The sequence below is a fragment of the Protopterus annectens genome, chromosome 3.part0 (genome assembly GCF_019279795.1).
Source record: "Protopterus annectens isolate FY-2018-M chromosome 3.part0, PAN1.0, whole genome shotgun sequence".
NCBI classification, from domain to species: domain Eukaryota; kingdom Metazoa; phylum Chordata; order Ceratodontiformes; family Protopteridae; genus Protopterus; species Protopterus annectens.
Genome location: NC_056731.1, coordinates 1,313,601,937 through 1,313,617,404, shown reverse-complemented (window position 1 = coordinate 1,313,617,404; position 15,468 = coordinate 1,313,601,937).

Below are 15,468 nucleotides of genomic sequence, written 5' to 3'. Positions count from 1 at the left end.
CTTGCATATGAAGGACGAATACTGACACCATCTGCAGCAATACTCACATAATACTGCAGATGGTATCAGTATTCCTGCATATGAAGGACGAATACTGACACCATCTGCAGCAATACTCACATAATACTGCAGATGATATCAGTATTCCTGCATATGAAGGACAAATACTGACACCATCTGCAGAAGTACTCACATAATACTTGGGTTGCTGTAGTGATGGCAAAGTAGGTTCAACTATCATCTGCAATGATACAGACTGCATCTCACCCAACAAAGCATCATGACAGGTGAGGTGCAGTACATTCCTTACCTATTAAACCAGTATGACCTGAGTCAGGGGCCGGGGGACAGTTACTGACATGAGGAATGCTCATATTCCAGATACCTACTCCACACCTACTCTGTAGTATGAGTAACCAAAAGCTGGCAGAACAGATGCAACAACTGATGATGTCCATGCACCTGACTGTAAAGTTTGGGTTCCCTGTGTACCTGCAGTTCACAACAGTTTTTGTCTGGCAATCTTCCACCTCCACAGCAGATGACTGAGCCTCAGAATATGAGAAAGCTATAATGGTAACTTGCAGTGATATCATCAAGTATATCAGCAGCAAAATAGCCAAACTGACAATTTCTTGGTCTCAAGCTCTTCCCCCACTAAAGAACCCTCAGAATTTTCAGGATCCCAGCCACAGGCAGATACTAGACCTGTATAAAATTATTAAACAGTAAGTGAAATTTAAAATATCACCTTCTCTCAGCCCCAGTACAACAAAAAGCTGCAAAGCATGATGGCTGATGACTGATAGACAACAAAGCCTTTCTCTCTACATAATATTCATCATTATACTGACCAATGATACTCCATTATAAGTATATCTAAATGCACGCTGACCTTCTGGCATTTGTGCACCCATTTCTTTGCCTCTAGTGATCCCAGTAATAGGGACTGCATGCATAGGAGATAAAAAACAAATGCTCATTTTCTGCTAGTTCTATTAGTGGATGAGGATTTCTTCCATTCTCCTGCATCAAACACAAATCAGATTATGGTTTGCATCTTAACCCTTTCTTTCATGTTCTTAATTATACAATGACATTCCCTATTCAGGTATCCATTGCAGCTAATATGCACCATCATCTTGTCTCACATGTGTTGCTTTAACTCTTAATTGTCACCTCACCCCATAAGTAGGGTGCCATCTGTTTGGAGGGCATTGAGGAGCACCTCCATCTCTTGCTTGCTAATATTCACCTTTTATTTTGTCCACTCACAGGAATATGACATTGAGTCATCTTACAAAGTCAGAATATCTCAACAGGCCTAACAAATAAACAAGACAACAACTCTGCTGCTCTGACATTTTCTTCCATCTGACACAGAATAGACATAAAAAATACACGTTAGTGGATGCAATGGTTGGTCATTGTCTTCAGTTTTTTATAAAAATGAGCCTTAAACTATGCATAGCAATAATTGTATAGTGGCAGTCATATATCCCCTGTTTACACAAAATTATGGGAGCTTAAGAAGTACTGTTTTTGACCATTTATTTCAAACCACATTGTAAAGTGTAAACAAACTAGTGTTCTAAAATCAAAATAAAAGACAGTTCAGCTCACAGATAACAGTTAGATAATAGCAAAAGCGGCATATTTATTCAAAATCCACCAATACCCCCACCAACTGCAAACCTGTTAATGACAGTAGACCAACATGCTAATAAAATTTATATTAACCTTGCTATACACACCCACACACAAGCAGTTTTTTGTTATACGGTCTGAATTTCTTTAATGTTCTGTTTGAAAAAACTATGTATCAGCTACACTAAAGAAAGCATGATAAAGTTTCATTGGTTGCTGCAGTGTATTTAAAAAAATAACATTGAACCAAATGCTGCACTCCACTCACATAAAATCCATGAATTGTATAAAAATCAGACTGGCCATAATCATATGGTGCACATGATTGACAGCTATACATCCAGTTAATGTGCATGCTCATGTATCTATTTCCTCTGTTGGTTCAGAAAACAGCAGTAGCCACACAAAGGCATATTGCAGCAATATGAAGGCATTATGAAACAATGCTGTTAACTGGCCGTGTCTTACCAGTTTTGGAACTACTGAAAGGACAGCAGTCACTGTCTGATGGGTGCTCCAGTGATAACATATGAGAGACTGAATTGTCTTTTATTTTGTACTCTTGTTACCGATACTTGCAAAATGAGAAATGCCACATGGTTTGGACAAAAGTGGTCTGATGTGCCCTGGTCACATAACACTGGAATGCTATCTTTAGTTTTGGATAATACATCTTTAGCTTTTTAACAACAACAACAAAAAAGCAAGCCATAAAACAGAAGTATTTGTTTATAAAGTAGAAGAATATCAGGAAATTGTTAGCTACTAATTAGTTTGAAAATAAACCGAATAGTTGTGCATAGTTGTGAATCAGGAGGCGAACCTCAAAGGTCTTGATTGAATATGCTTGAGAAAGATGGAAATTAAAAACATTCAAATGAAATGAAAACAATAGTGCAACTGAATGCTGCACTGTAGAGCTGAAAGAAAGAAACTAAAGGAACTGCTAAGGTTTTATTTGCCACTGTCATTTATGTTTGGTTTACATGGTCGTCTTCTCCCAAGATACAGTTGTCCTACATGTCTCTTGTTTCAGAGTTCAGCATTGGTACAGATTGTCCATTTACTTTTAGCTCCACAAAACAAATGAGTACATAAGGACATAATCCCTCTGTAGAGTCGTAATAAATGTATTTATTTATTTATTGGCATTTGTTTACCTGGATAGTCTGATTGAACAAGAACTGTCCCTTTTCAGCAGTGGAGGCAAAAACTCCAACAAAATTAAAAATGAAACATTCAAATATCACTTCACATCTTGTGCGTACATAAAAAACTATCAATGCAAATGTTTTCATGGTGTATTATATAAGTCTGTAAAATCAGCATGTACAATCAATGTGACATTGTACAGTAACAACAATAAATCTCCTTTGGATAGAATCTTGAAATCAGAATCCTGGAAACAAGTCAATTCAGGTGTATGCTCACACTATCTATGTAACTTCATTCAGCGATTTGGTTTTTGATAATCTCTTTTATAGTCTACATTGTCATGGAGATAATAAATTTTATCCCGGCAATCAGCAGTTGTTAGGCATTGAGGCTCATATGAGACAGGCGCAAGTCTATTACAGAAAACTCAAACACACAAGCAACATGTTATGTTCTGAAACACTAATATAATATTACAGTACATTGCAATTTTCTGTAGCCTTAGAACTCTGTGGTAACATTGAAAGTCAAGCAGTGGTGCGGTTTTCATTCCTAAAAGAAGATTCATGGTTCAATTATCTTACAAAATTAATGAACTCACCTGGCACATTTTTCCAGTGACTGTATCACAATTCTCTGAAGTTGACGTAGTACTTTCGGTTTCCTTTTGTACCTTAACTGCTATTTCCGAAAGTGAAATTCCTTAGCAAACTTTGAAAACTGCTGATAGACAGCTAAGCTCTTGTCACTGCCCTTATATGGAGTCGAACTCAGTTCCACCTAATAAGTCACCTGATTCCATAACATCTATCTATCTTAAGTATTTCATAACAGTTATCATACAAGGGAATCCTTAGTTATGTGGTCAAAACATTGACTTAAATAACTATTTTTGAAAGCATTGTTTCCAAAATGTTTCACAGAAATCATTTCATGAAGTGCTTTCATTTTCTGGTGTTTTAATAGATGAAACACAAGCATTCCCTAAATGCATGACATGAAATGAAGCAGAAGTTAAGGGTGGGGGATGTATGCAGAAAGCTAGGTTACTTCACAGAATGGGGCTAAAGAGCCCAGTTATGCAGCTTAGTTACTTTTTTATTCTTTTGCTTTTATAGTTTCATAGTTTCATAGTTTAGTACCAGGCTATCTGCCCTGGGGCATTTGTAAGCCTAGCCATAGTGATGTGGCTTTCGCCACCCCATAAAATGGTACAGAATGCACAGAATAGATTTAGAATACTGTGCCTCTGTCTAGTAGTGACACAGTGAAGGTCCCCTTATATAATAGAATTAGTTTACTGTGCCCCTGTCTAGTAGTGACACAGATGTGACCCCTGGGGTAAACTTACGATCTCCCATCCACTCATCAAGATTTCTCTTGAAGAGAGTCAGTGAGGGGCTCTGCCTAACATGAACTGGGATCTTGTTCCAGAGCATGGGAAGCCTCTGGGTTATGAATCTATCCCTCCAGCATGTCCCATTCATACTTGTGCCGAGGTTTAAGTCTTTAGCTCTCGTGGTTCTGATGGATTTGGATTTTCTGAGGTGGAACATGTCCATCAGTTCCTGATTGGACATGGCCTTGTACGTCAGGCAGAGATCACCTCTGAGCAGGCGGTATGCTACTGAATAGAGCTGGAGTTTCTTTAGTCTGGCAGAATAAGACATATGTTGGAGACCCTTGATCCTCTTGGTGAGGTACTTTTGTGGTCTCTCCAGCTGTTGCAAATGCTGGGTGAGGTACATACCAAATGGGGCATTGTACTCAATCATGGGTCTGATGAGGGAGGAGTATAGGGGTACAATGACATCCTTGGATCTGGATGTGAATCCCTTCATGATAAGGTGTGCAAGGTAGAATGTTTTTCTAACCACTTTGGCAACGTGGGTGTCAAATGAGAGGTCGCTGTCGACTTGGGTCCCTAGGTCTCTTATTACTTTTTCCGTATTCAGTGGGTTGCTGTCTATGTGATAATTTGTCGGTACTTTGTTTTTCCCAAAGGGGATGACTATACATTTTTTGGCATTTAGTTTAAGGCCATGACTCCGGCACCAGTTGTCCATTTCTGTGAGGCCTTTTTGTAGGATGTATGTGTCCGCTGGTGTATCGACTATGGCGCCTAGTTTGCAGTCATCTGCGAACTTTGTCAGCCACAACCCTCCCGTGTTTGCTTTAACATCTGAGAAATAAATGCCGAACAAGAGGGGTCCCAGGACAGATCCCTGTGGGACACCACTTGTGACTGGCTTTGAGTCTGACATTGCTCTAGCGATTTTAACTTTATGGGTTCTATCCTTTAGCCAGTTTGCAACCCATCTAGTGACATAAGGGTTTACATTTAAGCTGTTGAGCTTATCTATGATGCCTGAGTGGGGTATTGTGTCGAAGGCCTTAGCCAAGTCCAGGTAGGCTGTATGGACTGCTTTGCCCTCATCAATGGCTCTAGTGACTGTTTCAAAAAAGTCAACCAGGTTCAAAAGGCAGGATCTGCCCTTTACAAAGCCGAACTGGGTGGGGTCAAGTGTCTGTAGGTCTCCATTGTCTCTGTTTATGAGTTTCATAATGATTCTTTCCATAGCTTTGCAGACCAGGCTGGTTAAGCTTATGGGGCGGTAGTTCCCAGGGTCTGTAGAGGTACCCCCTTTGTGGAGTGGGACCACTGTTGCTGTACGTCAGTGTTCAGGTACATATCCTGTAGTAAGGCTAAGGTTAAATAGCATTTTTATGTGCGGGTTTAGCTCCTCTTGGAGTTCACGTAGTACGCAACCTGGGATACCATCAGGTCCCATTAATGCTGTGTTTTTAGCTTTGCTGAGGTCTGCTCTCACCTGGACATCAGAGATGACAGGGAGATTACATTCAGCTGGGATAAGTATTTCTTCTTTTGGGGGTGAGGGAGGGGAGAATTTTGCACTGAAGCTGTCAGTCAGAATGTTGGCAATATCTGTGGGTTCAGTGTATTTTTTGTTGTTGTGAACTAACTCTGAGCATATCTGAGGGTTTCCGCCCAGGTTTCTAACATAGCTGAAGAAGGCTTTGTGGTTATCTTTAGTGACCTTAGCGATTTTTCTCTCAAAGTTGGCCTTGGATGTTTTTATGAGAGAACGTAGTTTTCTGCTAGAGTTGACCAGAGATGTCTTCCCTTTATGGGATTTTGCTCTGTCGTGCAGTAGCTTCCTTCTTTTGTTATACAATTTGTTTATGGCTGAGGTCCACCACACAGGACACTTGCCTTTGGTGGAGAGGGACTTGGATTTATTTGGGATTGCATGATCCATGCATTCTTGGAGATGTCCATAGAAAGCATTTGTGAAGGATTCAGCATTGTGGGATGTGGTATCCACTGGCCCAGTGGGCTTAAAGGATACCATCTCAGTCTTAAGAAGAGTGAAGTCTGCTTTTGAGAAGTTTTTCACTGTGGTCTTTTGTGCTGGGGGTGGAGGTGGGATATGTATATCCAGGGTGATTAGTTTGTGGTCAGATCTCACTAGTGAGGGGTATACCTCCGGTGTGGAGCATTTTGTCCCCATGTTTGTGATGATCAGGTCTAATATATTATCTCCCCTAGTGGGAGAGGTGACTAGTTGTTCCAGTGCATTTGAATTTATGAATTCCAGGAACCTTTGGGCTAGGGTGTTAGGGCTAGAATAATGTACCCAATCTATGTTAGGGTAGTTGAAGTCTCCCAGTATGATGGTATTTTGTGATACATTCATATCCTCCAATGTCTTCAGGAAGGCTGAGTGGGTTTCCTGAGATTGGGAGGGTGGTCTGTAACATGCTACCAGTTGTATAGCAGTTTTGCCTATGGTTAGTTGCACCTGTATGGTCTCCGATGCTTCATGTGTTGCTACTAACCTGGAGGTGTGGGTGTCCTTGATGAATATGGACACTACCCTCCCTTTGTGGTTCGGCCTGGGTTTTGGGGCCGAAAAGCATGATACGAGGTATAGCCTGGTAGCACTGGGGTGCTCTCAGGAGCCTTGAACCAGGTTTCAGTTACTGCACAGACGTCGATGTTCTCCATACTGAGGAGTGCATCGAGTGCCTGCATCTTGAGATTTAGACTTCTGGCGTTGAGCAGCATTACCCTTAGTTTTTTCCATTTTTGTTATCTAAGGAGGTGGGTTTGTCTTTTGAGCCTTGCCTAAAAAAGGCACTATGGGGGTGGCAAGAGCCTTAGCCAATATCTGGAAGCCCAGTGGTGACAGGTGCAAGCCGTCCCTTGCGAAGCAGCGTGGCTTGTCCAACATGTCATCCCAGGCAGACAGACATTGGATCCCCTTAGAATGACACCAGTACTTGAGCCAATTATTAAAGCTGATCATCTTGTCTTTGTATTGTGGCATCATTCTTGATGAGGGCAAGATGCTGCTCAGGGTCAGGGTCATACCAGCCTGGGCTACATAATCAGAGAGCTCCTCTATGTCTCTTTTCATGTAGTCAAGGGAGGTATGTCTCAGGTCATTCATGCCAGCATGGACAATGACGGAGTCATATTTGTACTTGCTTTGGAGTGACCTGAGTGTGTGTGCTATGTGGCGGATCAGAGCTCCCGATAGGCAGCTCACAGTCACCCTCTCCTTGTTCAGCCTGGTAAGCGGGACATCAGTGTGTCTGACTATAGAGTCACCTATTACTAGTGTATCAGGCATGGTGTTTGGCCTTAAGGGCTGTGATTGATTGACACACTATATTGAAGTATGTGTTGCATGTGTTTTGTTCTGAGGTGGTGGATTTTTGGATGTCTGCTTTGGGAGCCTCTGTTGTTTTGGTAAGTTTTTTATTAGAGCGTCTGAGTATGTCTTTGTGTTTTTATGTGTTTGGTTTGCAGTTGTGGTAGGTCTATGTGGGACTGGGTTTGCTGTGTGTGTGGTTACCATCTCCTCCTGTCTGGTCATGCCAGCCCTGAGTTGAGAGAGTTCAGCCTCCAGTTTGGCTATATAGTTGCATCTCTCACATGTATTTGTGTTTGTTGGGAGGAGGAGAGGATTGTCTGTGTACATGAGACAATTGTAGCATTGTCTCAAGATACCCAGATTAACCAGCTGAACTGGAGAGGACACCAGTACTCTACCACTCAACATGCTAGAACAGTATAAAGGAGTGCTGTGCCTTTAAGGGAAGTGGATATTCACAGGGGTGGTAGGTGGATGTAGTGCTTACTTAGTATGAGAGTGCTTACTTAGTAGAGAAGTTTTGAGAACAAGTGCTAGGCTTATAATATAGCGAGTAGTCTGATTATACTAAGAGTAGAGCTTCCTTAAGGGAAAATTTGAAGAGCAGACTTGGCAGAGCCAGAAGAAGTTTAACCTTGTTTAACCGGCGCTGTGCTATGCGCACAACCGCGCAAAGCTGTGCAAACGCATATTTTAAACAGGGAACTTCAAAACAGCTAGAAATGGTCCAAAACAACCAATTACTACAGCTCTTGTGCAGAGGTCACTTCCTACAGGGACAGGTAGGCTGCTCAAGGCTCCCCACTCCCACTGGTGAGCAAAGAAACTTCCTTCCATCCAAGTAAGGTAATGGACAACACAGGAACTACACCACAGCCCAGAATACAGCAAAGCCTGTAAACTGGTCTAAACTAGTCGAGGAGAGGCGGGAAAACAAGGATTATGTTTTTGTTTTTTTTGTTTTTAGATAGAAACACACAGACAATGCAGGAACAGTAATAAATCAGTTACACAGGCTAGCACACTTTAGTGGGCAGCCTCAACAGTTAAACTAAACAAACAAACAAGAAACTTTCGATCAAATTCGAATAAAATGTAACTTTTAAGTGCAGGTATTAAATAATGCAGCAAACAGCTAAAAAACAGTTTAAGCTTGTTTAGGGTAAGCTAGAGAAGGTATTTCAAGTAAAAAAACAGCAAAGATACTTAAATCCAGAAAGTAGTCGATTTTCTGAGTTCTCTGTAGCTAGGACCACTCTGCAGGAACACGAGGAGCTTGTCTGAGTAGTATAGCCAGAAAAAAATGCCCAGAGGAGGATTTTAAATAGGGAACTTCAAAAGAGCTAGAAATGGTCCAAAACAACCAATTACTACAGCTCTTGTGCTGAGGTCACTTCCTACAGGGACAGGTAGGCTGCTTAAGGCTCCCCACTCCCACTGGTGAGCAAAGAAACTTCCTTCTATCCAAGTAAGGTAATAGACAACACAGGAACTACACCACAACCCAGAATACAGCAAAGCCTGTAAACTGGTCTAAACTAGTCGAAGACAGGCGGGAAAACAAGGATTATTTTTATGTTTTTTTTGTTTTTAGATAGAAACACACAGAAAATGCAGAAACAGTAATAAATCAGTTACACAGGCTAGCACACTTTAGTGGGCAGCCTCAACAGTTAAATTAAACAAACAAACAACAAACTTTCGATCAAATTCGACTAAAATGTAACTTTTAAGTGTAGATATTAAATAATGCAGCAAATAGCTAAAAAAACAGTTTAAGCTTGTTTAGGGTAAGCTAGAGAAGGTTTTTCAAGTAAAAAAAACAGCAAAGATACTTAAATCCAGAAAGTAGTCGCTTTTCTGAGTTTTCTGTAGCTAGGACCACTCTGCAGGACCACGAGGAGCTTGTCTGAGTAGTATAGCCAGAAAAAAACTCCCAGAGGTGGATTTTAAACAGGGAACTTCAAAAGAGCTAGACATGGTCCAAAACAACCAATTACTACAGCTCTTGTGCTGTGGTCACTTCCTACAGGGACAGGTAGGCTGCTCAAGGCTCCCCACTCCCAGTGGTGAGCAAAGAAACTTCCTTCTATCCAAGTAAGGTAATGGACAACACAGAAACTACACCACAGCCCAGAATACAGCAAAGCCTGTAAACTGGTCTAAACTAGTCGAGGAGAGGCGGGAAAACAAGGATTATTTTTTGTTTTTTTTTGTTTTTAGATAGAAACACACAGAAAATGCAGAAAAAGTAATAAATCAGTTACACAGGCTAGCACACTTTAATGGGCAGCCTCAACAGTTAAATTAAACAAACAAACAACAAACTTTCGATCAAATTCGACTAAAATGTAACTTTTAAGTGCAGATATTAAATAATGCAGCAAACAGCTTAAAAAACAGTTTAAGCTTGTTTAGGGTAAGCTAGAGAAGGTATTTCAAGTAAAAAAAAACAGCAAAGATACTTAAATCCAGAAAGTAGTCGCTTTTCTGAGTTCTCTGTAGCTAGGACCACTCTGCAGGACCACGAGGAGCTTGTCTGAGTAGTATAGTGAAAAAAATATATATATATGTGTATATATATATATATATATATATATATATATATATATATATATTGATAAGCACATCTAGTCACATTCCATTAAATGAGGCAACATAAGCAAACACACCACATAATTGTGACTGTTTCTGCATACCCCACATGCGTTAGTCTGTAAACTGAGCATTACTGCCTTCACAAGCAGGTGAAACATTTCAATAAACCTGATAGTCTGTATATTATGATTTTCCTGTTAGGAATACAAACAACACAGATCACATAGCTGTAAATTACTTTTGAATTTTCTAGAAACATACCAGTATATTCTGCATGGGAACACTGAGTAACATGCTTGTATATTCAGTGTGAGAATTATTAGCATTGCTGCCATATACCATATTGTTATTAACTAAACTCCACATTGCTGTCAGACAGAATTTGTTGCTATTTCAATATCTGGAGTTTGTTGCATTTTGAGGAGGGTAGTTCTGTTTTCAAACTGCTGCAGTACACCCAAATTGTTAAGTTGTACTAGTTATTACCTTTACCTACTGTACAGCAGACTAGTTGAAAAGCCTTTTTTTTTTATTTTTGCTATACAGAATGCAATTCCCATATGCCTTTATCAGTATGGAGTGTTACAAAGAATTGTTCTCCTTGTGACCTTTCTAATCCCAATTGACTGGTGTGTTGCTTTCAGCTGAGGAAAACAAAAAATGCATAAATCCAGCACATTGTACCAGGAAGATCACAGTCAGCAAGGTCGAGAAAACAATGCCCTAGAAGTTTACTTGTCAGTCATCTCAAAATGTGTGTGTGTGTGTGTGTGTGTGTGTGTGTGTGTGTGTGTGTGTGTGTGTGTGTGTGTGTGTGTGTGTGCGTGTGTGTGTCTGTGTGTCTGTGTGTCTGTGTGTGTGGTGTGTGTGTGTCAGAGAGAGACAAAGACAGTTGTACCTCTGTGCAAGAATTATATACCTGGTTATCATCCTTTATTCAACTGGTGGATTTCAGAATTATTACCTGCAAACCATTGATTTCACTATGAACTCTAGATCCCTTTAAGTCAGACGCCATTTACTTGTTAATCATGTAATTCTACATATTTCTTGTAGATCAGATCAGAGAACAGTGCCCTGTAGTGGCTAGCTCTCTTAGGCAGCATGTATAGTCTGTGATTCCTAGTGATGATTTTGAAAAACATTTCAGACACAATACCATGGAGTAAAGGCCTGGACAGTTTCCCACTTCTGTTTACCGAACACCCTCTATCCTATGCTTGTATGCCTTATATGCTGATTAAAGGCACTCTTCATACTTTGATAATTAGTCTGACATGATTGTATAATAACTACTCACAAAATGTCATGTCATAACACTATCTTATATATACCACTAATGCTTTTGTTATCTGTAGTCATCGTGGTCACCAACATCACATACATTACAGAATAATCTTAACATTTCAGTCACTAAAATGTGGAAAGCTATGCCATCAAATGAAGGTTCAGATTTCATGAGTAATAATTGTCACTCCTCTCAGTGAGCTTCTGTTATAATATAATTTAAACACAAAGGAAATGTAAACTAGCATTTATCTCTGGGATGGCAAACACTGTACAGAGTTGTAAGAAAATATTGTGCATAATTTTGGATGTCTTTCACCTGTTGTTTCCCTCTCGAGATATATACACCCCAAATCTGTCATATTGCCAACAGTACTCTGTTTGATTATACTGAAAAAAACAAGTTAAAATCTAACGTTTTAAAAGAGGTGTGCATTAAGGAAAATGTATCAAGAAAATATGTATCCTTTATAAAGCTGGGTCATACTTTACTTTTTTGACTTTGTGGCTGTGTCTAAGATATGTCTCTTGCTAGATATTTCAGACATACAAACTACTCTTCCAGATATGGCTCATACTTTTTGATAGGAAGGACAAAAATAGGTGTCTGTGCTACTAGTTTACATAGTTACATCCTTGCCTGCTTCTCAACTAACATGCAAAACTAATGTACACAAGACAGTTTTATTCATGTTAAAATCAAAACCACAAATTATTCTGTTTTTTATCTGCATCTCTATTTGTCCCTGATTCCAAAGTTTCAGTTGTGGAAAAGGCTTTATTAAGATTTACTCTGAATGTGACTCACATCTCATAGTATTATAGTGATCCGAATTCTTTAGTGATGTTGTCAAAACATGAGTGTAATCATCCAGCCTTACAGATTTTTGGTTTTGTAGAACTAACTTCATCCATTAAAAAAATAATAATAAACTCTGGTTCTGGGACCACAGTAAACTGATTAATCGTTTCCTGTTAATATCAAGCAAGACATAGTGGTTAACATTTTCATTATTGCCTTTCTATTTAGCATTCTAGTATCATAGAACAGTCCATAAAGCAAATGCGGAAGAAAGATACCCAGGCAGTTCCATAGTAGTAGGAGAAACGGGTCTTACAAAAAAGAATCTACAATCATATTTAGATATGTTACTGACACATGTAACTCCATATAAATTGCAGAAGGAGTTATTACTGGGCACATTTCAGGTGTTGTGAAGAGCACTTCTGGCTGACATCAAAGATTGAAACAATACTAATTTCATGAACTTTAATCATACTTTGACTTAGGAATGCAGTCCATTCCCATCATGGTGATAGAAAGCCTAAAGATTTGGAGAAATTAAAAAAAAAATGCTATTCAAGAAATAGACAAAGAACGGCACCACAGTTCCCTTCATTATTTATTTATCTGTTTTGTTATTTATTTATTGTCGAAATCAAACAAAAACGAACTATAAACTATTGAAAAACGGACCGCACACAATAGGAGAGCTGGAACACAGCTTTAATACTCAACAAATAAAACCAAATAAACGTAAGCGCTTTCGGCAAGTTCAAATAACCCGCCTTCATCAGACAACAGCTGGGTTACAAGGAAAATGTTTTATACACCATAATTAAATTCATAGAACCAATCAAGTTAAAATGCATTGTTGCTTAGTCAAAAAACCATGACAACCTTAAAAGGCCACCATTTCAAGCTAAAAGCTGCTAACCTATAAAGTTGTCGATACATCATTAAAAAACTAGTCCATACATCATTAAAAAACTAGTCGCTACTGAAATATAGTTATATATCAGAATGGAAGCTGATATTTACATGTTATAATCCAAACAATAATTTGTGATTTATAAAAATTATCCGTAAATAAAAATATGTGTGGGCGGCCACAGTGGTGCAGTGGTTAGCATTGCTGCCTCACAGCAAGAGGTTCTCCGGTTCGATCCTCGGCTGGGGTGCCTTCTGTGCGGAGTCTGCATGTCCTCCCTGTGGTCGCGTGGGTTTCCTCCGGGTGCTCCGGTTTCCTCCCACATCCCAAAGACATGCTGTAGGTGGATTGGACACTCTAAATTGGCCCTAGGTGTGCGTGTGAGTGTGCCTTCTGTGGAAGGTTGGGCGCCGGGCTGGCAACTCGACACTGTAAAACTCCACTGCCATTCAATGTGCGGACAAGGTGATCCGCTGTGGCGACCCCTAACCGGGAAAAAGCCGAAAGAAGAAGAAGAAGAAGAACATCCGTAAATAAAAATATGTGTATATATGATAAAGATATGGTATAATTAATCGGACTTTCACTTTACCACATGAGAGAACAAAGCTGGTAAACTGTCAAGAAGCTAAATCAAGTTATAACTTGTTCATCATAATGAATTATGACCAATAAAGCATATATAATGATTTGTAATATGTTATAAGTTAATGTAAATATCAGCTTCCATTCCGATATATAACTATATTGCAGTAGCGACTAGTTTTTTAATGATGTATGGACTAGTTTTTTAATGATGTATCGACAACTTTATAGGTTAGCAGTTTTTAGCTTGAAATGGTGGCCTTTTAAGGTTGTCATGGTTTTTTGACTAAGCAACAATGCATTTTAACTTGATTGGTTCTATGAATTTAATTATGGTGTATAAAACATTTTCCTTGTAACCCAGCTGTTGTCTGATGAAGGCGGGTTATTTGAACTTGACGAAAGCGCTTACGTTTATTTGGTTTTATTTGTTGAGTATTAAAGCTGTGTTCCAGCTCTCCTATTGTGTGCGGTCCGTTTTTCAATAGATTATTTATTTATTGTCATTTGTTAATCGGGTTGGTACAGCTAAGCCAAAGGCCTGTTTTCAGGGGAGACCCAAGGAGAAAAGCTCCAGTTACAATTACAGTCATTCAAGACAAATATTTATATCACAGATGGCATATAACAAGCAAAATATACAGCAAAGTGAAATAATCAATTTAACAGTGATGTAGGCTTCGGTGTATATCTGTACAGTAGTGACAAGTTAATCTGGATGTAAGAGTTTATTTAGAAGAAACAGGGTGTTGGTATGTTGTAGTATTAGCACTATGGAGAGGAACAGGAATTGAGGAAAGAGAAAGATATGAGAGAAGAGAGTAGATTTCAGAGGGGGATAACTCGAATCAAGTTTGGAGCTTGACAGGGACAGGACTAGGTATTTTGAAGATAGTGTTTAAGTGCAAGTTTAAACTGGAACTTATGAGGGATACTTCTTACATCGTGTGGGAGGGAGTTCCAGGAGCGGGCTGCAGAGTATTTGTATAGTGACTTCCCAATAGTTTTTGTGGGTTTGTAGATGTCCAGAAGATGTTTGTCAGATGTGCAAAGCTGACGTCGGGGGTTGTATATTGCAACAATATTAGAGATAGAGGGGTAGGAAGTGGGGTTATAAACAATAGAGTGTGTTATATACAGTTGAGGAAGAAGCAGTTGTTTGGGGAATTCAGGCCATCGCAAAATCTTTAGGGCAAGGCAGAGGTGGGATTTATAGGGGAGATTGGACGCAAACGTAGCTATTTTATTGTAGGTTTGCTCTAGTTTGCTGAGAAGAGTTGACTGGAGGTTAGTAAGGACAGAAGCAGCATACGGAAGACAGGGTAAAAGAAGAGATGTCGCTAGGGAAGTTTTGGAGGATGGAGAAAGAAATTTATGATTACAGGAGGCCAAGTTTTTGGTGGGCTTTCATTATGTATTGATTGATATGTATATCGAATTTTAGTTCATCATCGATGGTGACACCAAGTAATTTAGTATGTGGTTCTGGTCTGATGATGGTATTGTTATGGGAGATAATGGAGAAAGAGGATTTATTTTGTGCTAGTGTTGTAGGAAGAAAAAGTAGAAGTTTATTTTTTTAGGATTTAATATTATCTGATTATCAGTGAGCCAGGTTTCAATGGAAGAGAAAGTGTTTTGGATAAGAGAAAGTAGCTCAGAGTTATTGTGGGCAGTAGTAATAAGGGTGGAATCATCAGCATATTGTAAGAATGTTTAGAGTTTAGTAGCAGAGAATAAGGTGTTAGTGAAGAAAATGAACAAGAGCGGACCCAAAATAGAGGCCTGGGGAACACCAGTGT